Source organism: Excalfactoria chinensis, chromosome 8, assembly GCF_039878825.1.
Source record: "Excalfactoria chinensis isolate bCotChi1 chromosome 8, bCotChi1.hap2, whole genome shotgun sequence".
NCBI classification, from domain to species: domain Eukaryota; kingdom Metazoa; phylum Chordata; class Aves; order Galliformes; family Phasianidae; genus Excalfactoria; species Excalfactoria chinensis.
Window position 1 is genome coordinate 11,621,834 of NC_092832.1, and position 27,418 is coordinate 11,649,251.

Below are 27,418 nucleotides of genomic sequence, written 5' to 3' on the forward strand. Positions count from 1 at the left end.
AGTAAAAAAAAACTACAGCTGTGTTCGATTAATGTCTTTCTCAAAATCCGTTTGGAGTAAAACAGCCTCAGGTATTAAAATGATAGGTGTGTGCTAATCAAAATTATACATATTTTTAGGGCATAAGAACCTTGGACAAAGTGCGCTGTCTCAAAATGCCTGCTGCTTCTCTTACTCCAGTGTATGTTTTACTTCTACAGTCTCAACACTGGATTTCCTGGACCTGAAGGAACCTTTTGTTAGGGTTTGTTGTCAGATATTGCAGAAGAAGTGGGTTGTTTCTCCTTTTGAATTGAGGAAATATGGATATATTTTTGCTTTCAAGTTCTACATCTTTTAAGCTCTTGTGTTGTTAGTTGAGATTCTTTTAAAATGATTAATTACTGTCAGGGTTGTAAGTGTCAGAATCCACTGTGTGTGCTGTCCAGTGTCCTTATCAATGCAATTACTTCATTACGTACATTAGATACTGTAATTTTTTGCTTTGAGTACAAACCTCAGAAATATTTACGGTAAATGCTCTCAAATTCTGACTCCTACATTCTGTTCTGAAGACTGGAGGATGTGCTGCTCTGTTGTCTTTTCCCTTTCTCCCCCTGACAATTATATTACAGATAAGCAGAGAGGAACAGACGACAGCCAAATGAAAAGTCCAGATTGCGTGGTGTCCCATCCTCCAGCCCTCAGCCTCTTGTTCCACCAAAACTATTTTGCTTTCCCCTTTGATTCGCACAAATCTACCTTCAGAATCCTTCAAACATTGCAGTGCATTAAACACTACAGCAGATGGTGCTTTTTGACGATGCCTTTCTACATGAAGCAACATTTTGTAGTGCATGCTGCATTATCAAAAAATCAAACATGTAATTATGCAAATATGTATGCCTTTATAATAATCAAGTTTTATTGTAAATGGTTGATGCACATCAATTTGATCCTGTAGTGCTGCTTTAAGTGCAGTTTAAGTGGCTTTTCAGTGTACCCAGAGGCAACACAAATGCATCTCTGGAATATTAATAAAATCCTGAATCTTTGAGACACCAACTGCTACAGCATTGCTTATACTGATTGAAACTAAATGCTAATCCTTTCCTTTATTTAAAAAAATCCCCTTTGTTATTTAAAACACTGATATTAGTGCAATATGAAGGGCCATTTTATTTTAAATTGTATTGTAATGTAGGTGTTAAAATAATGCCTAATCATACTACATTCAGATTCCACAATGTAAATTTGATGAGATGCGAATCCAATCACTGTAGAGCCACGAATGCAGGGGTGTATTTTAATATGTCCAGTTTTTCTAATTCTGTAAATTTATTAAGGAAATATCTGTTTTCAGGTTTCAGTGCTGAATGCTACAGCTTCCAAGTTACTGATTGCTGAATGCTCACTGGAGACAATTTTGCTTGTGAAATTCAATAAGCTAAATACTCATGGAAAAAAAAAAATCAGCAAGGATTTTGACATCTATAATGAAGTGTAAACTTTATTACTGATCTGATCCTGGCTTTTATCTCTTGGTTAACTTCATTGGTCTAATGACAGCCATCGCTCTGCATGCACATATACACATTCTGCTGTGGTTTGAGTAAGCAGATGGGTTGTGGCTACAGATAAACCAAGACTGTAAATTACGTTTTGCCTTGTTGTTCCTCCTGTTCTGAAAGGCAGGACACAAAAGAAGGAGATTACATTGCTAGTTGAGAGAAGGCCGTAACTACACGATATCCTTCCCAATTGGCTGGATGCTTATTTTGGGTTGCTATAAATAGCACAGCTCTGCTAACCTGAACCCAGGTAAAGGATGTGTGTGCCTCGCTCCTTGTGATTCCCAGGCTTTCCCCACAGCTAATTTCCTGTGGATTCAGTGGAGCTCTATAAGGAGCGCTTTAGCTCTGTAAACATTTCTGCCTTGATTTTGGATCTCTGTTTTTAATTTACCTTCGTTACTGAATCTCTTTCCCTACTGATGTTTCCTCCAACTCCACTCTTTGTTCATTCTCCTCCTCCTTTCACCACTATTTTTTATCTTCCTCTCTTGTTTGTGCTTCACTGTCTCTGCTCTTCCTCCTCATACATTTCCCTGCTCTGTCAGCCTTTTGCTCCTCAGGTTTTATTCTGGGTTTCCTTTTGGCTCCCCAGTCCTTCTACACAAGCTTATTTCCAAGTTCCTCTTTTTCTGTGCTGCCGTCCAAGGTTTCTGTGCTTGATTTCTGTGTTTATCTTTTTATTTTATTTAATTTAAAATATTGCAGGAAAAGCTGCTCTTGTGAAATTTCATCCAGATTGCTTTCAGACCAGCTGCTGTTCTGGCATTACCAATGCTGAGACAGTCCTGAGCCCAGAGGATAGGAGGTCCTTAAAGGATCAAAAATCAGCTTCAGAATACTACCCAAAATGTTGGCAAGTGGAGCACAGATATAAAGCCACAACCGGCAGCATAAGAAACCTTCCCACAGTTCTGACATGATCTGGTATTTTAAGGGTGTGAGCAGTTATTTTCTCCTCCCATGAAGGAAGGGATTTCTTTATCCTTATTTAGCATTCTTATGACACTAAAGAATGGGAGAGACATAATGCGTCTTCAGAAGGCACGAAGGCCCCTAAAATTTGCAGTACATTTTTGCATATTTTCTTAGCACACATCTCATAAATCCTAATTTTTGAAAAGCTGTTGTGAGAAAATTCTGGGTCAATAAACTGCCTTCTCACACTGAGAGAGCAGCTGGCTTAGAGGAATCAGGGAGGCTGAAAAACAGCTCAGAGATTTTCTGAAGTGAAAAAAGCTCTCTGGGAACTTGGAATTAACAGCAGTGTTTTCACAAAATTCCAGAAAATGAAGTATATAAAGAAACTGATCTGTTGAAGCAAATGTGATTACCTTCAAGCGTTGCAACTTTTTTTCTCATGTATGCAAGCCAGAAGGTAAAATTCATTAGAAACAACAATGGAACTTGCTGACTTGCTGTTTTTATCAGCTACGAACACTGTGAACCTTGTTTGTTTTTTTGCACAAGATGCTGTTTCATTTTCTTAAATGAAATTTATGGTGAAGCTATTTGATTTTTAAAAGCGTATCTTTTAACTGAATAGTATCTCTTTAAGCATAGACCCTGTATGTTACTAGCATTGAACTACAGAAGCTGCCTAAGTAAACTTATTTGATTATTCATAGAAGAAAACATCCTGATTGTTGAAACTCAATGGGCAAATGGTTTTCATCAGTTCCATAAATCTGTTTGTATATGAAAAACCTATAAGTACTATTACCTTTTGATTGCATTTAATATTCAGAAGCCAAACAATACCCTGCTCAGCTCACGATTTTATTTCAGTTGTATGGCATTTCAAGCTTAATTTAAACACAATAATAGCAAAGTCTACATCTAATGCCTTGATTTCAATTGCTAAGTAATTTAGGCCAATGTATACTTTAAGGAGAGTGTTTCTCCTTAAAGGTTCTGTGTCTGGGAGTGCTTCAGATACGCTTTGCATAAGTCTTATTTTCAGCAATCTTTAATTAGAAGTTCATAATACTTTAATGTAATTATGCACAATTAAAGAAAGAAATAGAAATCAAAATACATCTTCATAAATGGAAGTTTTAAATATATTACTAAAGATTATATTTTTTTTTTGGAAAAAAAAAAAGCTAAAAATATTTTTAATGCGTGTGGTTTGATATATGTATATATACAACATTTATACACATACACAAACACAAAATATTAAATCCTATGCAATATTCTGCCATTAAAGAAAACTGTTGAGATTTGAGGTCAATTAATACAGTATTTCATAAAATATTTGAATTGCCAGGCTGCATTGGTCACAAAACAGCGAATAAACCATGAAGTAAATAAAGCTCGGTAATTGCCTGGTGTTTTGTTCCATACTTGAAAACATCTGATTACTGATGGGGCTAGCAATTTGATGCAAAATCACATGCAAGCAAAGAAGCTTGGTTCAGGCACAAGGGATTCTAGTTGTAGCTTGTAGGTATATATGGTCAATAGGATCTCCCTGTCTCTAGTTTTTTGTTGGGCTTTTTTTCAAATCTGCTTGCAGGCTTCACCCTCTCTTCTCCCTGCTCCACTGGTCTGTTGTAGACTGCAGTCACTTAGGAGTAACACGTTTTGGAAAGAATTTAAGCGAGGTTTTAATGTGGTTAGACCTTGCAGAGCCCAGACCCTGAAGAATAATCCCTCCCTGCTTGGCATGGGTGTAAAACCAGCTCTTAGATTTACAGAGAGGGCATCTGGGAAAAAGAATGGTGGAGGAAGACACTGAAGAAATAGATTCTGGTGAACACTACCGACTCCCACACTTTACCATTTCCCTCTTAGTTCATTTCTTTTTTCCACAGATAAATTAAAGATAAGTACAAATTTCCTCCATGGAGAAATTAAAGTGTGAAAATTCGTTGCTTTGTACTGATTACTTTCGCTCTCATTTTATGCACATTTTTTACAGATGCACTGTAACAAATCGCTTTGTCACTGAAATACTGTCTACAAAACCAATGATAAAACTATTTTCTCCCCTTGCAGTTTTCCAACAAATTCTTCTGCCACAGAATTCCAGATGAAGCTCTCTGCTGCACCATCATCTGACTTGTAGCACGACGGAGGAGTCTGGAGCTGGTTGTAGTTCATGTCCCAAGTGGAAGCCATCCTTGCAAGGCAATGCGAGGCTCAGTGCACCCTTCTCTCTAATCCTGGAGGATCAGTCTGGCTCAGCTGCTGGCAGTGTAAGCAGAAAGACTTTTCCTTCTTGTATGTAACTTATTTTATGAAATGGTTTCTCAGAAGAACAGAATTGAAGCTAGACTTTCTCAAGCCCATGTGCCAGAATGGTCAGTTGCCCAGTGGTTCATGTATTGGTGAGTGATGAAGTCAGGCATGGTTATTTCAATTGCAAATGGATGGCTTTGCAGTAGTAATGCCACTCTCCTGCTTTTGGTTTAAAATTGGAAAAGAATGAGTTTTCTTCTAACTACCACTCTGAGACAAGTACTGACATCTCTCTTATGGAGAAACATCCCTGTTTTTAGACTGGTCCTATATGTCAAGTCTTGGGTCTGTCTTTTTCTCTGACCCTAAAATTCCAACGAAATTTCTAAATGTCTCTTTTGCAGTGTTCATAAAACAACAATGAACAGAGGCTGAATTCCAAGAGAATTTTCATTGCTATTTGCTGAGAAAGAACTGTTTTAGGTGGGAATTTTTTTTGTAAACTCTCACTTTGCTTCTTCATGAACTTGGTGGTAGTCAAAAACAAAGAGAGAGACCTGTGTGGATGAGCTGATTTTTTTGCTCCTCTCTTCCAGCTCCTTCTCTCAAATAACTGTGGAACTAGTTGGCCAGTTTCAATCAAGGTTTATGCTGCAGTACTGCTCAGGAGCCGTTTGGTAGCCTGTGCTTGGGTCACTGCAGTGTAATGGTAGCTGTACATTAAAGAGGTCCAAAGAACATATCTTCCTTGGGGTGGCTAAGTTAGCCAGAACTGACAATCAAATGTTGAATAATTAAATTGTTTTAGCTATTAATTGTGAGTGAATGTTGTTTTTAATTGCACTTTAATAATGCCATGCCCTTTATAGCCAAAATTAATGTTTTCTGTCTCTCTGTTTTTGAAGTACATGTCAGTTTAATTAAACTATTAATGGTAGACAGATTTTTAAGTACTTTATATTCTTCATTAAATTGTATCTGTTCAACAAGCATAAACAGGAAAATAGACTCAGTTAGAAGCAGATTCACGTTCTGCCTGATAAATCATTCATCATCAGATAAGATGATGAGGCATGCTTGTTTTTCTGTAGGCTCACAATGATAAACAAATCCACTTTGAAATTATAATATTTATTGAGTTTGTAGCAAAATAAACAAGACTGTTATTTAATATTAACAACAAGCCTGAAAGTTGTTGTTTGTGTTTATGGATGGTCAGTGAATGGAAAGCAATATCTTGATGGTCCAAGTGTCAGCGTTAGTTCATTTTGCTTGAGGTGCTTGTTAGTAGATATTGCTCCAGTCTAAGATACAGCTTTGCAGGACTATTCAACTGCAGTAATGATGCATATTTTTATTATTTCTGCAGCATAACCTAATTGCACCTGAAAAGAATTAAAATTTCTTTTTTATTTGGCAGAAGTGATATAAAGCAAATGTTGAAAAAGTTTCAGTCCTTATAGGCTTCCAATACAGTAAGTGTGATGAAAACAGCTCTGTGAAGATTATAGAAGAGTGAAATATGGCAAGGTCATTTCTTCTCTGGTGGTAAAGCCTACAAATCATAATGGGCTGTTAATGGGCTAACAGGAAGAAATTTGGAAACAGTGCAGCAACTGCTCATGATACATTCCTGCGCATATTACACAGGCAGACAAAGATGTAACTGGTTATAATAGAGACAACAACGTCCTTCCTTTGTGCGGCAGATCAATCAATAGCCAGGCATGTGATCTTGTTCACTATTATGTTAGTAATGAAACCTTCTTGTGATGTGACAACTGTGGAATAACATTTGGTCACAAAGCTGGTGTTAACAAGCACAACTGGCACTCTGGTAATTAGACTGATTTCTGGTCTACTTTCACAGATTGTCGATAAATGCAGTAAACAACAGGCTGCTTTCTTTCAGAACAAGTTATATGAAGTCGTCATCCATTTGGCGGTGTGTACCATACTCTCCTTCATTTTTCTTTTTATCAGGCTGTGGTAGGGTGCAATGTGCATACGCTTCCTTATAAAATCATGTTTCACTATAGAAGCATTTCACGCGTTATTCAGTGATCACCGAATTAACCTCAGATTTTAATTGTTTTTCATTTTTTTTGCTTATTCCTTGGGAAGAACACCAATTTCTCAGTTACAGGTATGCTTGTTAGTTAGACAGAGATGTTCTTCCTCAAATTTTCAATATTATCCCCTCTGATAAAGCTGTGTCTGCTGTGGGCAGCCATTAATATTGTTAGAGAGAAATTTAAATTTTAGAGGATACAGATTATCCTTGGTTTTAAAGGTCAAAAATATAGAATTCATATAAAATTATAGTATAATTTGTTGCATTAAACAAAATAACTAAATTCAGCTAAGGATGTGCTAACCTGCTTTTCCATCACTAAGTTAGATCTATTTTGCCAAATATATTTTGGTTTCTTTTGTTCTTCTTTTAGACACAAAATGCTGTTTGATCTTTTTATCTGTGGTCTTTTTATCTATGAGGTGGAGTACGATAGAGCAAGAGCTCCTTCCTTGGGTCTGATACCTCCTCTAAGCCTGTAGTCTGGCTTTGCATATAGGAAACCTGCAAGTGCTATAATTCTATCTGTCTCTTTTTCAAAGGTGATGAACAATGAGAACTGAGACATGTCCAGGATTGTTTCTGAATTTATTTTGCATGGACTGCAAGGCACAGCTTAAGTTGGAGGCTCTGTCACAAGCATGTCATAAACCAGAGTGAGTTCCTATGTTTCCTGCCCTTTCAGGTGCTTTCAGGAGCTGGAAACAGTGAGTGAGGTGTGATGAAGTGTCAGTGCTTTGGTGTGCCTGGGCATTCTGCTTAGAGCTGTCTGAAGCTGAATTCCAGATCCATGCAGATACTGAAGGATCCTTACTGATACTGGGAGGTATTTCTTTCTCATGCCGAGTGATGTTTTGACCACTTGTTGTAAGTTCACAAGATCAAGAGAGCAGTGAGCATCTCATCATGGCTGTTATCAGTGGCTGCCAGATCCTAATTCCCTGTGTAATCAATGGAAAGCAGTAGGGAGGAGCATTTTACACTAGGTGCCTAAATTTATTCAGGATTGAGGCAGGAAGATGCCTCATTAGCAGTCAGTGAACATAAGAACTAAATCCACACTTGTAAACTATGGAGAGGATTTTGGACAAGATTACTAAGCTGCAGATATCAGGAAGTCAGAAAGAACTAAGTAATAGTGAACATGGAATACTAATCTGAATTGATGGAGATGAAGATAAGAGGTGTTTCTTGCTCTTCTCTTCAGAAAGCTTACTGTTCTGAGAAACCATTAAGAAAGGACTTAAAAGTGGCTTTTTAAGGCCTAAAGATTTATGTGGCTGAAATGCTTACACTCTCCTAGGAAAGGGGGGTTACAAAAAGTAAAATGGAAAGATACAGGGTTTTGTCTGATACAGCAGAAATATGAGTGTACCAAAATGCCATGTGCTCGGGTAAGGATGGGTGTAAGGTCTGCTTCTATGGCTGCTGACTGCCTGAAGATGGTGGTGTGATTTTTGAGTAAGATTTCATGTCGCACAATTACATACCATGTAAGCTGGTGGGAAGGGACTGCTGGAGGGCTCAGGCTGACATCCAGTTCAAAACTGTCTGGTAGCAAGGCCAGGGCAGATTGCTCAGTTTGTTCTCATCTTCTCACAGTGGCTGAGAGAACTGGGATTGTTTAGTCTGGAGAACAGGAAGCTCAATGGAGACCTTATTGTCCTCTACAATTACCTGAAAGGAAGTGAGGTGGGTGTCAGCCTCTTCTCTCAGATAACTAGGGATAGAATGAGAAGGAATGGCCTCAAGTTCCAGGTTAGGTTCAGGTTGGATATTAGGAAAAACTTACTCTTCTCCAAATGAGTGGTCAGTTACTGGAACGAGCTGCCCAGGGTGATGATTGACTCACAATTCCTGGAGGTGTTCAAGAAATGTGTAGATGTGGTACTAATGAACACTGTTTAGTGGGGAAATATTGGTGGTAGGGGAATGGTTGGACTAGATGATCTTAGAGGTCTTTTCCAGCCTTGGTGATTCTATGATTCTGTCCCTTGAGTGTAATTGAACTTTTATACCATCTAAATATAAAGAGTAGAAGTGTTTGTATTGCTTAATAGCAGGCAAAAAATCCCATGAGGAAGACTAGGTCTGCTCTTGACATTTGGGAGAACAAGTTGTGAGATTCTCCCCACTTGGTGCTTGTTAGGCTTGTCCTCAATGAAACACTTCCTGACACTCTTCCTGCACTCTTAACGGTTATCTTCCAGCCTTAATCTTTCTTGTGGAAATGATTAGTTAAAAATTTATTAGCAAAAAGCTATCTGGATATCTCAGGGGTTTTTTTTGTTTGTTTGTTTGTTTTTGTGTTTGTTTTTTTTTTTTGTTGTTTTTTTTTTTCTTTCTTTCTAGTCTGCTTTTGATGGATATAGCTGTACAAAAGAAGGTGGAGAAAGGAGACTGCTGATCACCAGTTTTCTTGTTACAACTCTCCACATTTTCCAGCAGCCTTCCACGTAGCATGCCATGCAGTCAGGCCTGCTGGCAGAGTAGGTAGACCATGGTGGCTGGGCACAAGGGACCAGCTTATGCGTTTCAGAGGGTGGTGTGAAGTAGCTCCTGGCACCAAGGGCCCTCCTTGGGAAACTGTTAGTTTGTATTTATCAGACCCATTTGAGATGCATTCAGAGAGGCAGGTCAAATTGCAGCACCTGTGGTATGCCCATGTTTGTGAGAAGTCCTGCTGCTGTTCAGATGGCAGCTGGGAACGGTTTCCAGGGTAATTTAGACATTTTCAAAAGAAATGATGAAGGTGGTGAGTCTTTCAACACTTAATTAGAGAATTAAGCTCTCTTTCTTCAGAGGTACAATATCTGTCCAATTTCCCACAGAGAGTTAAATCCTGAATTTCTGACTTGTCTGGATAAGGCAACTAGCCAGAAGAAATAAGAGATCAGCTGAGGAGGTTTTTAAACTAGGTTTACTGGGGAGCCTCAGGCTCCTTCTGGCTTTTCAGGCTGAAGCAGTAGCCAAGAACATTTATTCCCATTTCCACTTGGCAAAGATTTTTTTTCCCCCAGATATGGGCTTCATTGCAGTTACTTCTTTTCTGTCTTTCCCAAATTCAATTACTGAAAAGCTACTTTCTGGATGCCTTTAGCTAATACTCTGTCCATTTCAAACAGATGTACAAAGATTTGATATATAGCAGCTTTTTGGCTCAGTGATGAACCTGACCCAGTTCAACCTGAATGAGACAGTTAAAATAGATTTTTTAAAAGTAGGGAGGGGGGGGGGGGGGGAAGAAGTGTTTTATTCTAACATCCAAAGAAAAAGAATTAAGTATCTTTTGATTTTTTTTTTCCCCTCTTGTTTTATTAAGTATCCTTTTGCAATTGTGATGAATTTTCATTTTAGAAAGTTATATTCAGGAAAAACAAATCGCTTTCGTATCTCACTTCTAAAATGCTGAAAAAGATTTTAACATTTTTAAAAAACCAAGAAGTTCCTTCTGCTCTTACAGCTCCAGAACAGCAGTGGTCTGTTCTGGCAGAGACCATGCTGTGGGCCTGGGAAAGGAGGGCCATCTGCTGATGGTTGCTCCTGTGGGCACTGCTATAAGTGCCACTGGGGCCTTCACAGTCCCACATGTGTTGCTGCTGTGCTCCTTGGCCCCTCTAAATTGATTTCTAACACTTCCCATTGTTGAGATGAATTTCTGTCTATGGAGCTTCTGTGGTTACAGTCTAGGCAGGGTGTGATTAAAGAAAGAGGTACTTAGGTCCACAGTTCCTTTGATGTTTTTTTGGACTCTAATTTCTTTATCTGAGAATGTATCTATGGAGGAAACCTGTGCATGCTAAGATGGAGCCATGCACTGCTGCTCTCCCTGTTCTCCACTGCTCGTCTGAACCTCTCATGTGACTGGGACTTTTCTCTAGAGAAGCCATATCCTACCTTCCTGTTGCCCAGCAGAGTTTCACTAACTTTTGGATAAATTGCAAAGCTGAGTTAGTTTGTAGAGTTTCTACTGGGGGACTTCACGACACATTAGAGTTCCTGTATCAATTGGAAACACTGAACCAATTTAGTTAACATTTTAATTTTTCTTGGATTTATAATTGTTCTCATGTGTCAAGGGGTTGGTTTAAATGGCTTGGTTAAACTGGAAAAGCCAGCAACAAATCCAATCAAGTGAATATCTTTCAGTTTCAATGGCTTTTCCTCTCCTTGTTTCAAGCCCAGAAGGAGGCCTTAAAGTTGATGAGAAGATAAATTCAATTATACTTAAAGCTGACTTTGGCTCTTAGCTCACATACTACCTTTCCCCATCTTTACCATCCATCCTATTGCAATCGTTTAAATTTGCCCCAATAGTAGTTTGCCTATTAGCTTTGCTAATGAATTTACAAGTGCAAAAGACCACTTGCAGGGCTGTCCTAAACATAATGAATGTAATTATTTAGCACAAAACCAGGGCAGCATCTTTTTCTCTCTTGACAAGAATAATTCTTTATTCTCTCATTAGCTATGTGCCTTGGTCTCAGTAAACTAGTTATTGACCTGCTCATTTAAGGAGCTTCACTCTAAATGCTTCTTCCCTTATTTAACTCAGACAAGTTCCTATAATTTCCCCTCACCATGCAGTGCTAGCCTGTAAAATGTAACCATTGTTCATTTGTTGTGAAGAAAGCTGGAAGACAGGAAGCTATTCTTAGATGGATGCTCAGACTCCCAAGCCCTGCTTGCTTGTCCCTGGTTATAATGGATACAAAGCTGTATGGGGCTTAGTAGACATCATGTAAACTCTATAGGAAATCTGAGCCAATGAATCATGGAGACAGACCCCTACTGAGCATTGTGTGTCTGAACAGACTGCAAATAGATAGAAAAGCAGCTTAAACAAGTGGCTTTCATATGACAAGAATGCATAAATTAGAAATGAATTGAGAGTATCTGTTGTTTTAAGGCTGTTGGATTTTTACTTTCAGTGCCTTTGCGCTGTTGTAACAAACCACTAATTGCTCTGGCTGCACTGGGGGCTGATGCAGGATGTTTTGCATGTGCGTGGTTTCCTTCACTCTTTACATGTTTTGTGTAGGATCATGTGGGCTGATGCATTAGCCCAGTGGTGCCATTCCCAGCTGCTCCCTTATCATGGACTGACATCTGGGGCATCCTTGGAGGCTCCTGCCTGGAGCATGGCACCTGGAGAAAGCTCAGTACAACAATGTCAGAGCTTTCCAGGGATGACTCGCCTCCCAGCCAGGGTGTGCAGGTCTGCTCTGCAGTGGCTGTCCCATGATGGAAGAGGCTATTTCCATCTGGCAGCAGGCTCAAATTTCCAGACTTGGAGAGTTGTTCCAGGTGCTTGTGTCTTCAGGAGCTTCACTGAAGATACACCCACCATGGCCTCAGCAGCAGAAGAAATTTTCTGTGATCTGTGGCTGTGGATGGAAGCAGTCAGGGAATAAAGCATCATTGGGATTGTGGGCCCTGTGTAGTGACTAGCCATAGATTTGCTGCTTGTTTTTTGACTATTTTCTGGCTTTTTTTTTAGTGCCATTTTTGTAAATTTTACCATTTCCTAAGAAGAAATATCCTGTCTATAATTGTTCACAGATTGTGATAATCATCTGTGGGCAGATGGCCCATAGTCTGTGGTCCAGCAATAGTATGAAAGAGATAGACAGCAGCCCTCGGTTATGTTTATAAATACTGGCACTGCAGCACTGCTGTTTCTTGTAGCTCAGTGTGGGCTGCGTCATGTCCTGCTGCTACCATCTCTGTTCTCCTCTGACTCATTTGTGCCAGCAGCCCATGTGATGTCCATGACTATGTCTCCTCTGAACGTCCCCAGTGTGTTGGTAGCAGCATTGACTTGCTTGTGTGGGCTGGTGCCACTTCAGCCCTAGTATAAAGGCGGCTATAGGGAAGGGTCAGTGGGGTCTCCAACTTGCCAGACACTTGACAGTGCCCTGCACCTCTGTTGATGTACTGAGTGTCATGCCTACCGCTGCCCCAGACAAAATGCACTTCAGTTTCATGTAAAATGCCTGTGAGGTTCTGCAGTGTGCAGGCCCTGGTAGCAGTGGTGGGGGGTGTGGGCAGCTTGGCATACACATGACATGTGGTGGCTGCAGTGTGTCTGTGCAGCAAATCTATGGGAAGGGGGCTTGCACAGCATAATGTAAAAAAGCATCAAATTTTGTTTTAGAAGTGCATATAAATTCCAAGCCTACTCACTGCAGAAATTCAGTGCAAGTTATTCATACTTAAGAAGGGAAAATAAGGTGTCGTATTTTAGCTGCCTCATTTTCTCAAAATTATTCTTAAAAATCTACTGTTTTTAATAGAAAAGCTTTTAGGGCAAGCATTTGCTATGAGGCAGCTTACTTGCAAGATGTTTTTCCATTTCTCCTCGGTAGATTCAGAAAATAACTGCTTTATTTTAGCTTAGCGTTTGTCTGTTTGAATGTAATTGTGCTGCAAAAACTTAGCAATAAACACCTTCACCTTAGGGAAAGCTGGTTAACAATTTCGTAGCATTTTTATGTTTGAATAATGATGCTTTAATATATCTTTTATTGACTGTAATTTCCACTATCCTTAAAAGAACAACTTAGCTTCACAGTGGGTGAATTCTGAACTAAAAAAGAGACAAATTAAGAAGAAGTCTGTTGGCAGCAGAGAATGGCAGCAGGACAAATTGGTATTACTAAAAAGTATTGTTCAAAGCAGCAAGGTCTTCAGCCTGAGATTTAGAAGGTTTTGTGGCTTAATTTTGTTCAGAAGCGTTAAATCACAGCTTCCTTGGGTTCTGTTGGTGTGTGTAAGGCTCACAACTGATTGTGTGGATGAGCTCTGGCTTCACGGTCACAGCTCATGGGTTTGCCCTGGGCTGTGTGGCTCTGTGGAAATACGGTAGATGTGCACGTATAAAAAGGGTGTACCAGGCAGTGGATCAGTCCCTGATGCTCTGGAGGAGCTGAAAAAACAGAGATGCTGAGGAAATTGCAGGAAAGCCTCATTACTTCTTGACTTGCTGTTCCCTGAGAGGCAGAACTAGTTTTGTATAGCAGTGTTCTGCTAAAGGCACCAAGTTTCAGTTGTAACAGCAGCAGCTGACATGAAGGCATCATGTATGGAACGCAATCCCCTCCTGTCCTTGGCTTGGTGAGCGTGCTTCTGTGGCACCGTGCTTTTCTAGCCTGTCTGTATGTTTCTAGTTTTGGTAGCTACTCTTTGCAAATCTTCATAAGTAATGAAACATAGGCAAATAAAGGAAGCAAAGAGATCACAGTCTCTGAATCCTGCCTACAGATCTTACTTAAGTCACTGTTTCTCTATGAGAAATGATCTGACAGTGAAATATTATTCTGCAAATTGCAAGGGGAAGATTAATATGTCTATTGCCTTGGTGAGTTTTCTTATTATATCGTTAGTGTTGAGATCTTACATTTAGCTTGTTTTCAGAGATTTTATATTATTCAAAGAAATATGAGGTTAGTTTGATTTCGTGAGTGTGCTCATAGACAGGTCTTTAATGCAGGTTTATTACATTTATTTATCTGCATTTAAACAAAATCAGCTATATATCGAGTGATCATTTATAACATAGTTACTGTAGTCTCAAATAAAAGTAATCACTAAAATTCAGAGAAGGACAAAACACTGTGTGTGTGTGTGTTAGGAAACAGTGCTCTTCTGAGGTCTGTGAGTGCAAGATAGAAGAGTGAAAATGTATTCCCCGAGATTTATATTTGAAATTTGAACACAAAAGATGAAGGGCCTGGAATCATTTTTACTTCTAGAGGAAATGTCCTTTTTGAGGGTTAAGGTGCAAGCTGTTTCTTCATCTCTAGCAGTGGGCTTTGCCTCCCACCCACTAAGAGAAGAAAGTGCCCTGCGACACTGCGCAGACCTTTGGTGAAGTTGCCTCTTTCAGTTGCACTTCAGGAAGCCTTTTCTTGTTCCAGCTTGTGAGGCTCTTGGGAAGTCTCATTGGAGCTGTTATTTCAGCCTCATTGTCCACCTCTGGAGTGGTGTGTGAGCTGGGACCCTCCATACAGCAGCAAACACAGGCATTCGTGTCCCCCGTTGCAGGCACCGCATTACTTAGTGCTGAGTGGAAAGCGAGACAAAAAGCCCTGTAATCACAAAGGCTTATGCTGTGTGCTCTGTGATAACCTTGAATCTGTGATTTATTTTCTTTTCTGCAGATACGTATTTGTATCTAAGCCTATCCTTTCAAGCTTCTCTCACTAGATTGATCAATTCTTGGCATACCAAGAGAAGGGGGTCATCAGGGCAAGGAGGAGGAGCCCAAATCACAAGATTATACAACGCATAAACACTTTAAGAGTCAGTAAGTGAATGCAGCATGCTTTGCTCCAATACTCATCAAACAGAAGGAAGAATCTGTCTCAGCATGCTGTAGGATGATCATTAATTTTTAATAGTGTTAATGTTTATTAGTGACAGATGATTGACTTTAAGTGCCTTACAAATAATAAATAAATGATGTGGATTTGGGGCATCTGCCTCAGATTTGTATGCAAAGCCAGCGGAGCTAACCTTCGCGGTTTTAGAGGAGTGTTGCTTCGATTCCTGAACATATGCCATGGCACAAACTGTACGACTTCTCAGATTTTAGGTCTGATAAGTCTGGAAGGCCTCTCTGGCCCCTTTCTGAGCTCACATCGATTGTTTGGGAGCTCAGGGTGACAGAGAAGCTACTTGCAGCTATTTTGGCTAATGCGGGACCACTGGAAGGTGCATTATTCACTCTGAGACTCTGCAGGATTTCATAACACTTAAACACCTGTGTCCATCAAACAGAACACACAGGATCTCAGCTAGAGCCATTCTTGACTTTGTAATTTCATTGACTGACAGTTTAATATCTATTTATTTTCACATCTGACTCCAGTAGAGACAGGCTGGTATCCTGAATGTCAGGATATTATGCTGACAACTGTGTTTTTACAATACTATAAGAAAAAGAAAAAGAAAAAAAAAAAAGATTCTTCATAAGTAAAGAGGCTCTTTTCAAGTACGGCAACCATAATAAAGACCAAAGACACTTCATATAAAATTGGTAGTAACTAGCGATAGGTTATGTGTACATATTTATAGAGGAACAAGGGCACTCTGGATTCAGACTTCCGTGCAATCTGTCTCTTATAGTACGAAATGCTATCTAATTATATTGTTTAAATAGCTGGAATGACTGCCTTTTACCATGGACTCTCATAAATAGCAGTATTTTTTTGAGGAGGAAATGTTTAAAATTGGACTCATTTCGATCAAATTTTGTTTTCTTTCTAAACAGAAACAAGTGATTTCTCCCATCCCAATTGTGCAATATTGAAACTCCTTAAGAAAATGTTTCAAGAGAAACGTGCATGTTTCACCAGTATTCATGGGAAAGAGAAGAGAACTGCTTCCATGTTGGGTGCTGGCCAAGTGGCTGATGACTCTGTGATAATGTTCTCCAGATGTGAGGTAGTGAAACCAGACCAAAATGGCTGTTTCTAACATACTGTCATTCAGTGCATACTATATAAACAGAAAATTTGTATTCAATTCCACTTTAGTTCAATGGATTGTGATTAATATTGTAATTATCTTGATTCACAGAACTTTTTAGACCCAACTCTTCTGGGTTTTCTCAGAGCACAGTGCTACATATCAGCCCTAATTACACGGTGTATCTGACAGGGAGCTGCTCTGTAATCACACACAGTTGCATTCCCTGAACTACTGGATGCTCTGACAGCAAGGAAGGAACACAACAGCGTTTGGTAATAATAAGAGTTCCAGGCACTGAAATTAGATCCCATCTTATCTAGGGAAAAAATATGGCCCTTTGGTGTTGGGAGTGGGTTTCTGGATTGCACTCTGAGGAATGGTTGCCCAAAGTCCACCCTAATTGAAACTTGGTTTCTGCACATTTCTTGGGCCTGCTGTGGACCAACAGCGTAGCTTGTGTTTCCCCTGGTGCTGTCTGGATGCACCCACCTCATTGTCATCAGCCACCCAATTGTCTTCAAAACATAGCCTTCTGGCGGACATTGATGTACCTTGCTACCATGGTACTGTGCCAATAAAGAATTATGTGGACTCACCTTGGTGATCAGAGGTGAAGAGGAACAATATGATGGCACGTTTTTAGGCACATAACCATCAGGGTGAGATTTTGCAACGTAAAAGTAAGGATTTCTGCACAGCTAATCAAAGGGGCAATATATTAAGAGCTGGTAAATCTTGATGCTCTACTTATATTTACCAGTGTCAAGAGTATAGCAAGGACAAATGGGAATCTCACATGATCCTAATGTTCCTATTTATATACACATAAAATAGAACAGGGTTTTAAAAGCTAATGCAGTTTTCTATTATAACGATACCCTTAATAACAATATGGTTTCACTGCAGAGATATAAACAAATATAATAGAAAATGAGTTAATGCTATAAAACAGATGCATTGTTTTTGAGATTTGAAGGACACTTGCCAGAAAGCATTTACCAACTTATGCAATCTGCAGCAAATGAAATAAAAACTTAGCTTCTACTGTTGCCTGGATATAATGTATTTATTGTGCGGTTTTCTTATCGCTGTGGATTTCTAATGTAATTAGTTGTTTATGTTGTCTGATGAACAATATACGACATAGAGTTTACTAGAACTCACTAAGCAAATATTGGAATCAGGAAAAGGATAATACGCTTTTTGAATCCATTGAAAGATGCAGCACTGATAAATGATGCGTTTCTACAGTAGCTCTACAGCCAGTGTTAGATACGCTGTGATTATCTCATGCTTTTTATTGAAGTCTTCTGTTTTGATTTTGCATATTCTTTGCTGCCAGCTGAATTGAAATGAACTGTAGTATCCAATTAAAAATTAAGTTTGTCTGCCTTAGATTACTAATGTTAAAAATATTGCAGATGAAGCTAGAATTGACCTGAACCTAAAACACATCCTATGAGCATGTTGTAACCACAATGTATTTATAGAAAATATTATGGACTTTATTTTTTAAATTACTCTTTCCCTCTTATTACTTAATCCATCCTTTCTATCTTTGCTTCTTTAGCTCTAGCTGTAACTGTAGTACTCTAGCATTCCCACAAGAGGAGCTGTTCTGGTTGCTTTTGCTTCAGTTCTTTGCTGTCTCTGCGTGTTCTGCTATTAACCATTTAGCTGCATATTGTTGCGTAAGTGACCGTGTGATTCTATTTTGTTATGAAAGCCTATAAGAAAGGCCATGTAAATGTGTTTCTGAATGGTATTTATTGTGAAACTTGTCCTTACCATGTCTTCATTTATCTGTATTTTTGATATGTGAGCAATCTGCACTGGTTTACACATGTGATGAACTGCAGCTAGTGCAGAGTGTCCCTGTGCCCCTGGGGCTACGTCTGCTCCCTGGGACTCCCACTTGCCTCCCTCTGGGGCTGTAGGATGCCCGAAGAAAGGGACTTGCCTGCCCATGGGATTGCTGGGCTGTGGTGTGTATTGCCCAGGGACAGGCGGATTCGCAGAGTATAAAGTGACGCTGCAGGGTAAGAAAAGCAGCGCTGTCCTGTTTTCAACTGGGGCAGCTGATTGTCTTGTGCCTTGAAGGATTGCTTGTGCATTTGCTGTCATGGCTGACCGTTCCAGTTGAAGGGCATCAGATTGTGAACTTCTTTCCTCCTCCTTACTCCTGCCCTGTGTGGGTTGGTAGGGCATGCTGTGCCTTGCTGCCCTGGTAGATGGCTGCAATAGAGACATGAGAGAAACAGTACGTATATCTGTATTTAAGTCCCTCTGCCTTCCCCTCCTTACTGGAATGGATTTTTTTTTCTTCCTGGTGCTCCCAGTTGTCTTCATTTCACAGATTATCAAAGCAATACAGCACAGATGCTCTCCTTATTATAAAAAATGCGGTTAGGTATGTAAAATGTCAGTGTGGATGCTTCCTTTGCCTGTTTGATTCAGGTTTAAATCTCAGGCAGGGTATGTGATACCAACTTGCCTTGAGTGTAATAAGGAAGTAATTACTCAGCTGTTGGGAAAGGTCCTGATATCACTGAAGATAACCGGAATGTCCAGGCAATTCATTTGAATATCATTTGAAATGGTTTCAAAATGTTTTGGTTTTTTTTCCCCAAATCTCACATTCAAATCACATGGAAATAATATAAGTTATCATAAAGAGTTATATAATTCTAAATGTCAGTTTAGCATATTTTAGCCCACTGGATCTTTAAACAGAGTTGAGTAACTCTTTCATGAAGTAAATGTCTTTTTGGTAAACTGAAAGGGACAATAATATTTAAAGGTCAGTTAATGTGGAGAGTTGATTCTAGTTACTGTTGTTTAAGTTACAGCTGTATTACCTTTACACAACATTACCCCACAAATCCTTATTAAAATGCTGAGAGCGAACCATGTCTTTCCTTCTTTCCTGCCACAACTGCAAGATCTTTCGCTTGACTTTATTTTTTTTATGTGTAACAGTTTATCTAGTGAATAGTGCTGGATGATCCTCACCTCACTTATGCCTTGATGCATCCAAAAGAGTCATACACGATCCTTGCTGTCAATACTTGGAACTAGAAGAAAACCTCTCATTTCTACCTTACGTTTCAGCCTCCCACGTATGACATGAGCTACCTGCGAACAACTGTTTAATAGTTTGGAGCTTCTTAGGAAATGGTAGTTGATTTCCATTTTTTATTTAAAGAAGAAATTGAAGTGTATTGTACAACTGCTTCTGCAGTTAATTGAAAGCAGGCAGTCTGTCTGCCCATCTATCTGCCAATCCATCCATGCTCGGTTGGCATTAATAGCCTGAAAAATGCAACGATTCATGGACTCACGAGCTCCCCAGCACTAGCGTGCCAAGGATCTGCTGGCAGGGTGTCCCAGTGCCATGGCACTGCCTAAGAAGGAGGCCATGGGACTCTGCTTAGGACTCCCCTGCCCCTACTTCTGTTGCCTTGCCTTATGCTCAAGTTATGCTCTGCCCAGGTAGGCTGGCCCCTGCCCCTTAGCCATCTCTTTTCAGAAGCTGGTGAATATGGAAGACGGACAGCTGACTGCTTGGGCAGAAGGTTTGATCTGTGTTGGAGCGTGTGCCCGGATGCTGCTCTTTGCTGAACTCTGTCTTCTTGTTGTGAGCCGGTCCTGGGCCATGAGTGGTGAGTAGTTGGTGCCCTGCATTCCCTGATGGGGAATGCAGCGTGAGGTTGGTGAGATAGTTTCCAAGGACAGACTGCTAGCTGGCAGATTTTTTTCCTACATCTCCTCAAAAAGAAAATATAGTTTCTCTTTACACCAAACCAGAAATATAAAGCAGTGCAGACAAAATAGTTTTCTGTGAGCTCTGGCTTTGGTGGGGTGTACCGGTGCTATTTTGTTACCTCTTGCTACTTGTAGAAGGCAAGGTTTGGTGAGCAGTGCTCTCTGAGGTGGGCTCTTGAAGGAGAAAGCAGTTCCAGCATAACAGCACTGCCTAAAAACTTCATACTTTGTGTTGTGTTGTACTTTGAGAAAATGAGTTTGTCGTTTGTTGCCATTGGGTAGGTTCTGTTAAGGAGTGGAGCAAAGTGCTTGCATCTCACCAGGAGAGAGAGTACTGCCTCAGAGCTGGACCCATGGGCATGGCTGGCACCCAGCCCTGCTCATGGGCCTTCTGGTGTGGGCTGGGAGCACAGAGGGCCCTCGGTGCCAGGTGTGGGCTGGGCACTGGTGAGAGCAGGCAGTGGATGGGTGGCATGGTACACACTGGGAGCTGAAGGGTCTCACTGCTCCTTCTTCCCGGTAAGTGATCTGCCCCCTGCCCTCTAGATGCGAGGAAGAAAATGAGAATAAAGAGTTGAAATGCTTTTATTTGTGAAACACTAACTTTCTGTAATATATATTCAAAAGCAGATACTCATTTAAAGGTTATATTTAATATAGTGCCGCGCCAGTTTTTCTATTTTATTATTATTTTCTTATACATCTTTCCACTTTCTGAGGCAATGCTCCAGTGACTACTGCAATATAATAGCTGCTTTCTCTCTCAGTACACAATTTGACAGCATTTATTCTTTCCTTCAGTGAACATAATTACTTCACATATGGAACCTGTGATAGCCTACAGGCATCTGAGAGAAACCAGAATCATACAATCTGTCCCCTTTGTGAGCTTAATTTACATTCACAAGTGTCATTTTAATAGTGCTGGCAACATGTAGGATAAAAATTACAGGTCAGCTGCAGCATGTCACGGGGAACTGTGCTTAAGTCAATAACATGGTATTATTACATTCTGGATAATTTTACAAGGTAGATCTCACAGGAGGAATTTGACCCCTATTTCTTTAGTTTTCTGCCTTTTGGTTTCCTCCATAAAGTAATTCATTTAGAAATGGATGTTGCAGAGCTGCAAACATGTTGACGTGGAGGTTAGTCAGTAGTAGGCATTTCCAAATCTGAAAGCAACACCTTTCCCTTGCAGTAACTTCTCGCAGCAGTTACACCACGCATCTGGCATATTTTAAATTATATACTGTTAATTACTATTATTACGTTGATCTGTTTTATAAGAATACCAAGGGTCATAGTCCTCTGCCTTTCAATTTCATACAGTTGGTAGAAGTTTTGGTTTTCTGCAGTGGGTTAGTTTCTAGCCAAGTAATGCAGCATCGGACTAGGCATTTTACAGACATTTTATTGGAGAAAAACAGCAAGCGTCACAGAGACGTGCTGTGTACAGAGCTATGTAGAACACCTTATTTCAATTGTATTTTTTATAATATCTGAAAGTAATATCTAATTACTCAACTTGGCATCTGTAATATAAATAGAGATGTGATAAGCAATCTAATAGTGCAACAACTGATTGTTTTTGGTAAAAAAAATCAGTCTGTGTACAGAGCCAAATCCAAATCAATCTCAATTACCATTACTGATTTTTTTTTCTTAAAAACAAAAACCAGCAAACATACATTACTGCAGTTTAAATACATTTTCAATTGGTTTAGAGGAATTGCTCAAAGACTTGCATAGTATGACTGTAGTAGTCTGATATTCTGAAAGTCCATGTATGTACAGACAGGGAAAATACATCTCCAGGTGCATCCCTATGTGCAGGCATACCCACACATACTCACTCTCTGAGTCATGCATTCATTCTCTCTCCCTGAAGTCTGCATCCTTTTCTTGCTGTATGCATTTTTACTCACTCAAGCAACATGGGGGGAAAACAATCTTTTATTTAATTATGCATTTTTGTATCGCCAACAGTGATGGAATACTGAGCACAGAACCCTATTTCTAATTAAAAGCCAAACAAATGAACTACTCAAAATAGTTTGTTCCTTTGAAGAGGCTAGAAAGATGGTACTTGGATGTTCATCTACTAAAAAGTGTGACAAACCACCAGCAAGGAATTGGAATGACCTCCATTGTATTTTCTTGGTGAGGTGAGCTGTCTGCTGAAGTATTCTGCCCAGGGAAAAGATGGTCAAAAATTCAAGTAGATTCAAAAGACTGGAATAAGTGGTGTGAGATCTGATAAATATTTTTCTGCAGTGAAGGCCAGGTCAGTCTATTAACTTGACTACATAAGTACGTATGTACAATGAAGATGCCTGCTACCTTGTCCTCCTTCTCCTTCAGATTCTGTCTTCTCTCCCAGCTGACTTTAAGGGTTATTGCTTGTTTGATCAATGGTCACCATATCTAGTTTTCCTATTTTGGAAAGGAAAAAAACGAAAAGGTTTACAGATGAGATTTTACAGACAGGAGAAAACCAACTATGAGGCTCTGTCTGTGAGAAGGTGGTGATATGCTGGCCTGTGGGCATCATCTGTCAATGCTTCTTTAGCAAAGTAGCAAAGTGAGTTGATCATTATGGTTCTGCTGCCAGCACAGACCCCCTCCTGCATTAAGAGGGCCATGTGCTGGGCTGAGCATGCAGCATCCAGTGGGGTTTGCCAGGCAGCCCTGCCCTGCTGCCTGCTCTGCCCATTGTGACAGGCATGAGGGCTGTGATTAGAACGGGTGGTCATTCATGTTGTATTTTCTGAGAGGTGGATCAAGAAAAAATCTACAGATTATGTATATGCCATTTTAATTTATCAGAGAGGATGAGGCTGAACAGAGGCTGAAGTTAATATACTTTTAAAAAAGATGATGAAGTGTTTTTTTGTCCAAAACTGACATGCAGTCTTATTTCCTTTAGTTCTCCTCCTCCAAAAACAAAAACAAAAACAACAAAAAACACAACCCTGCCAAGGTCTTGCCTCTGATTTGTTCATAAATATAATATCAAACACCTCTTCTGTGCCTCTGATGTACATTAGAGAGTCCACGTGCCACTGTGCTGATTCATCTGGAGGATGCCCTGCCTGCAAGTGGCTCTGCACAGTGTGGGACAGGAGAGGAATCCGATAGCAAGAACGCAGAGGCGACAGCATAATAATGAAGGATTTTTTCCCCTCACACCACTCCTGGTTATTTATTCTTCTCTCCATGTTCCCCTCGGTTATTTCTCTTCCTGAAATGAAAATAACCCAGCAAGAAAGCAATGTTTCCACTCCGTCATTTTTTTAGGCAAGAAACACTAGGTATGCTTTTTTTAATTTAAAGTGCAAACTGATAGTTGATTATTCACCAATGTTTTTTTGTAGAAATAAGGCTTGTTAACTGTGGTGCCATTGTTAATGATACGATGATAACCCCGCGTCATCACTGCTTGATTTATCAGTGTCTGAAGGATTATTTTGCTGAAAAATTTACTGCGGCTCTTTTGTTTTGGGGCTGACTTTGTATATGAATGAACTTGTGTGTTAATTTGTATGAAAATAAGGAATGAAACTGGTAAGATGCTTCCTCGTTTTTGGGATTTTGACTGTGTTATAACACAGAAATTGTAGCCTTGATGTTCTGTGCTTTAAAGCAGTGTGCTTTAAAGAAGAGTGTTGTAATTAAGAGCAGTTCAGCTACAAACATCCTATGCCTTGCATCTATTTACTCCCTTACAGGTTTCTGATTCATTTATCTCCATGCTTCTTTCTGCAGTGCTGTTCCTGGCAGACTTTCCTTCCCAACACGGATGTGTGCTGTGATCCCCAGCCTGCTGCCCAGCACCCTGCAACCCTTGCTGTTGCCCAAGAGACCATGAAGCTAACCATGGACTTGATGTCACTTGCACTGTCCCCATAAATGGAGATGTTTGCAGCAACATGCCTCCAGTGCCACATCTTATCCTTTCTACCTAAGTCTTTTGGTCTGGTGAATGTAAGTACTGCGCACAACCAGCTACACCATAGAACATTTTTAATCCTACTGCCTTTTGTGTGGGTGTCATGGATCTGTGATAGGTTGAAGCCCCACACAGTGCAGCAGGAGCATTGTATCTGAGTGTGCTGTGTCACCCTGGCTCTGAGGGAAAGGGGACAGTGGGATTCCCTGATTTTAATTTAACAAAGGTGTCTGAGGTTGGCAGTCCTGCCCCAGCTCAGAGCTGCTGTGGGTGCTTCTGGCTCCCACAGGGTTCATTGGGAAATGCAGATGCTTTCCAGCATTAAGTCCACAATGGGTGATTTGTAGTGTTAAATCCAGCTCATGAGGATGAAATCATGTAGATAAAAGGAATAAAGCTCCTTCTTCTGGTTGAGCCCCTCAGATCATGTCATCTCTTGAAAAATCACCTTATTCAGCTATGGTCAGAGGAGAGGAAGCACATTTTAGGGTCAGATGGGAGCCCCCTATGTGGGCTGTGGACATTTATCCAATAAAACATGAATGCCCGCCATGGCAACCCTGGTGGCACATGGTACACATGCTACCTTTGAGGCCATCAGTGCCTGACACAGGCAGAGCCGCACAGGAAGCCTCACAAGCACAAGCAGGCCATCTGTGTTCCCCCAGTGTGGCGTGAGAGGTGTTGCAGCACGCTGCCAGGCGTCATGGTGTGCACTGCTGTGCACCACCCTGACACCCAGACCAGCTACCCCATGGGCTTCCCCTGAGCTCTGATCCCTGCTTGACCTGCAGGAAGAGCAAACTGTTCCACAGCACCTCTTTCCTTTGAGAGAGGTCCCAGGGGTGCTGAACAAAATCTTCCACTAACCTTCATTTACCCCTAGAGCAGGCCCATCATCACAAGCAGGTTTTAATCAGATACACTGTGGATTTGCTTCCTGCAAAGGAGCTGCTCTGCTGTGTGAAATCTGTAACAAAATGTTTATTGAGGAAGCATTAGATAAGTCACAGATTAATTACGATTGTCAGGTATTATTCATCTGTAATAAGAGTGAATTCTTCACTCAAGATTCATAGCAAAATAACATTGTTTTTCAAATAGAAGTAATTTAAATTGAAGTAAGACCTTCTAATGCCACCATCTGTACAAGTAAATTACTTTCAGAGTAATTAAATATGGATATCTGGGCTGTGTACTGTACTGATGAACCAAGTTTTATGGATGCAATATGTTTATAAATCCCTTAGGTATTAAAGATGAAGAATCCGTAGCATTTTGCATTCATATAACCATGAATAAGAAAAAAATATTTTGTCTGTTGCATAATTTTGGGGAATATATTTTTATTAACTTTTCCTAGTTAATTAATATTTTTGCCAAATAGCAAGTATGATCACCATATTTATTAGTCTGACATTTCACGGAGACTTAAGGCTCCATAAGATATTTTAAGGTTGTATGTGTGAATTTATGATTGTGACACACTCGCTTATCTTTGCAGGTTCCCAGGAAGCAGAGCAACACGGTGAAACTGAAATCATTATGTTGACTGAATTTGTTACCGCTGGACTCGCCCCACCATGAAATAGCACTGTGCAGCCAATTGGGATTCATGGTCACAGCCCTTTATTGGATCATCAGGGTTTATAGTCCATAACAAATACAAATACAGAAAGGAACAATAACAGTTTGATACATCTGACCTATTATCCCACCTTACCAGACTCTGTCTGTGTCATGAGTACCAAAATAGTGACTGGCTGAATGCTTTCTAAGGGCTTTCTGTTGTACAGACAGATGGGAGAATTATGTAGGAAATAGAAACTGTGCCTCCAAACAAAGTGCTCTTGGCATAGTCTTTGGTGACTAAAAACTACCCTTACGCTTGCAGCACATCGTGATTTATGTAAAATAGGGGCTTGTAGGGAAGCTTGGGAGCTTTGCTGGAAGCATCTGAACGCTGCAGAAATGTTTGGTTTAAGAAATAACTGAAGATTGTTCTGCGGATTACTTCAGAAGAAACCTGAAATCCCAGCAGATCATCCCTTTTGAAACAGCAAGTATGACTGACTGCCTGCCACCAAAATGCAAGAGCAAACTCAAGCATAAAAACATACAATTGGCACAACCTTTGTTTGCAAGTCAGCCACCCTCTTCTGCACGACTTGGCTGATCTTTACATATTTTGTGTCAATCTGTCATTTCTTCTAAATCGTAAAGAGGGTCTCTGTAGTCAAGAGATTTAGTCTATCTATAGCACTTTCACAGTTATCTGTTCTGATTAATCTTGGGAGGCTGGTTATAGACACAGGAGTTAGATCAGTTCTTTTTGTACCTCGGTGGCAAAATAAAAAATGATTATTTGAAACACAGATTAACAGGAAATGATGGGGGCTTGATTATTCTACTCTATGCCTTGTACTGTCAAGTACAGAATCACAGAATCACAGAATCACAGAATGACCCGGGTTGGAAGGGACCTCAAGGATCATGTAGTTCCAACCCCCCTGCCTAGCAGGGCCACCAAACATACGTCTTTACTAGATCAGGTTGCCCAGAGCCCCGTCAAACCATCTAAGACTCATACAAATGTGTAGGAAATAACAAATTGTGTGTCCTCAAGGTCACCCCTTTGGGAGAGGCTTCTATGGATTTTAGATCATATTTCATGATAGCTGGAGATACATGTTTATGTGTCCAAGAAGAAAACTGGTAGAAACGTGCCAGTTGACATTCCTGAAGTTCTCTGAGTTTCAACAACATAATTTCTGATCTAATGTAAAGGAATAATATATCAAAAGAATCAGTTCTATCTGGTATGATCATTCACGTATATTGTACTGAAGGTAGCCACTCTCTGAACATATCGTTGCAATGTTTGGGTCTTGCTGCCATCTTTGTGTCCCTTAGCCACAGACCATGCCCAGCCTGTAGACCCCAATGCTTCCACATGGTCCATTTTCAGGGGTTCCTTCTCTAGAGCTGTCACTGAGAGACCAAACAGTATTTTTTTATTAGGCTTTTCTAACAGAGTTGAGATTTGAAAGAAAGCAAAGCAGGAATTTGGGTGTGGACAAGCTCGGCGAATCCTTGAGAAATGTGCTTTTGCTGATAACTGCGTGGAATTGCTCCTAGGAGAGCTGTATATAAAAGATTTTTATAGTACCTTTGAGCAGACCTGATTTTTGGGTCAAGGTTTGACCCATAATAGACAATATAAACAATATATACAATCATACTTACAGCTTTAAGGCAGTGGAGTACGGGTTGCAATTTAAGAGTATTGTAGAACAGCAGCACCAGGACAGGAAAGCATGTGAAAGTAATTCTGCATATTCAGAAGCTGAAACACAGATTTTTGGGTTCTGAATGTTTGCATGCATGTGACCACTTTGATTCACATTCAGGTTTATG

General features: G+C 40.1%; 2 long non-coding RNA genes across 4 annotated transcripts in view; both read left to right on the top strand.

Annotated features, from left to right (window-relative positions):
• The window catches only part of LOC140255542 (uncharacterized), a 38,264-nt gene extending 33,517 nt beyond the window's left edge, over positions 1-4,747 (top strand). For both annotated transcript variants that reach the window (XR_011904496.1, XR_011904495.1), the window contains exon 7: positions 4,554-4,747. This is a non-coding gene — a long non-coding RNA (uncharacterized lncRNA). The remainder of the gene's footprint in view (positions 1-4,553) is intronic.
• A 1,868-nt stretch (positions 4,748-6,615) lies between these two features.
• Positions 6,616-26,411, top strand: LOC140255544 (uncharacterized). 2 transcript variants are annotated; one of them, XR_011904498.1, is made up of 4 exons: positions 6,616-6,681; positions 7,353-7,466; positions 23,818-24,036; positions 25,506-26,411. It is a non-coding gene; the product is annotated as an uncharacterized lncRNA (long non-coding RNA). The 2 variants fall into 2 exon arrangements; XR_011904497.1 differs by lacking the exons at positions 23,818-24,036; positions 25,506-26,411 and adding exons at positions 14,973-15,118; positions 16,085-17,246.
• The last annotated feature ends 1,007 nt before the right edge of the window (positions 26,412-27,418 follow it).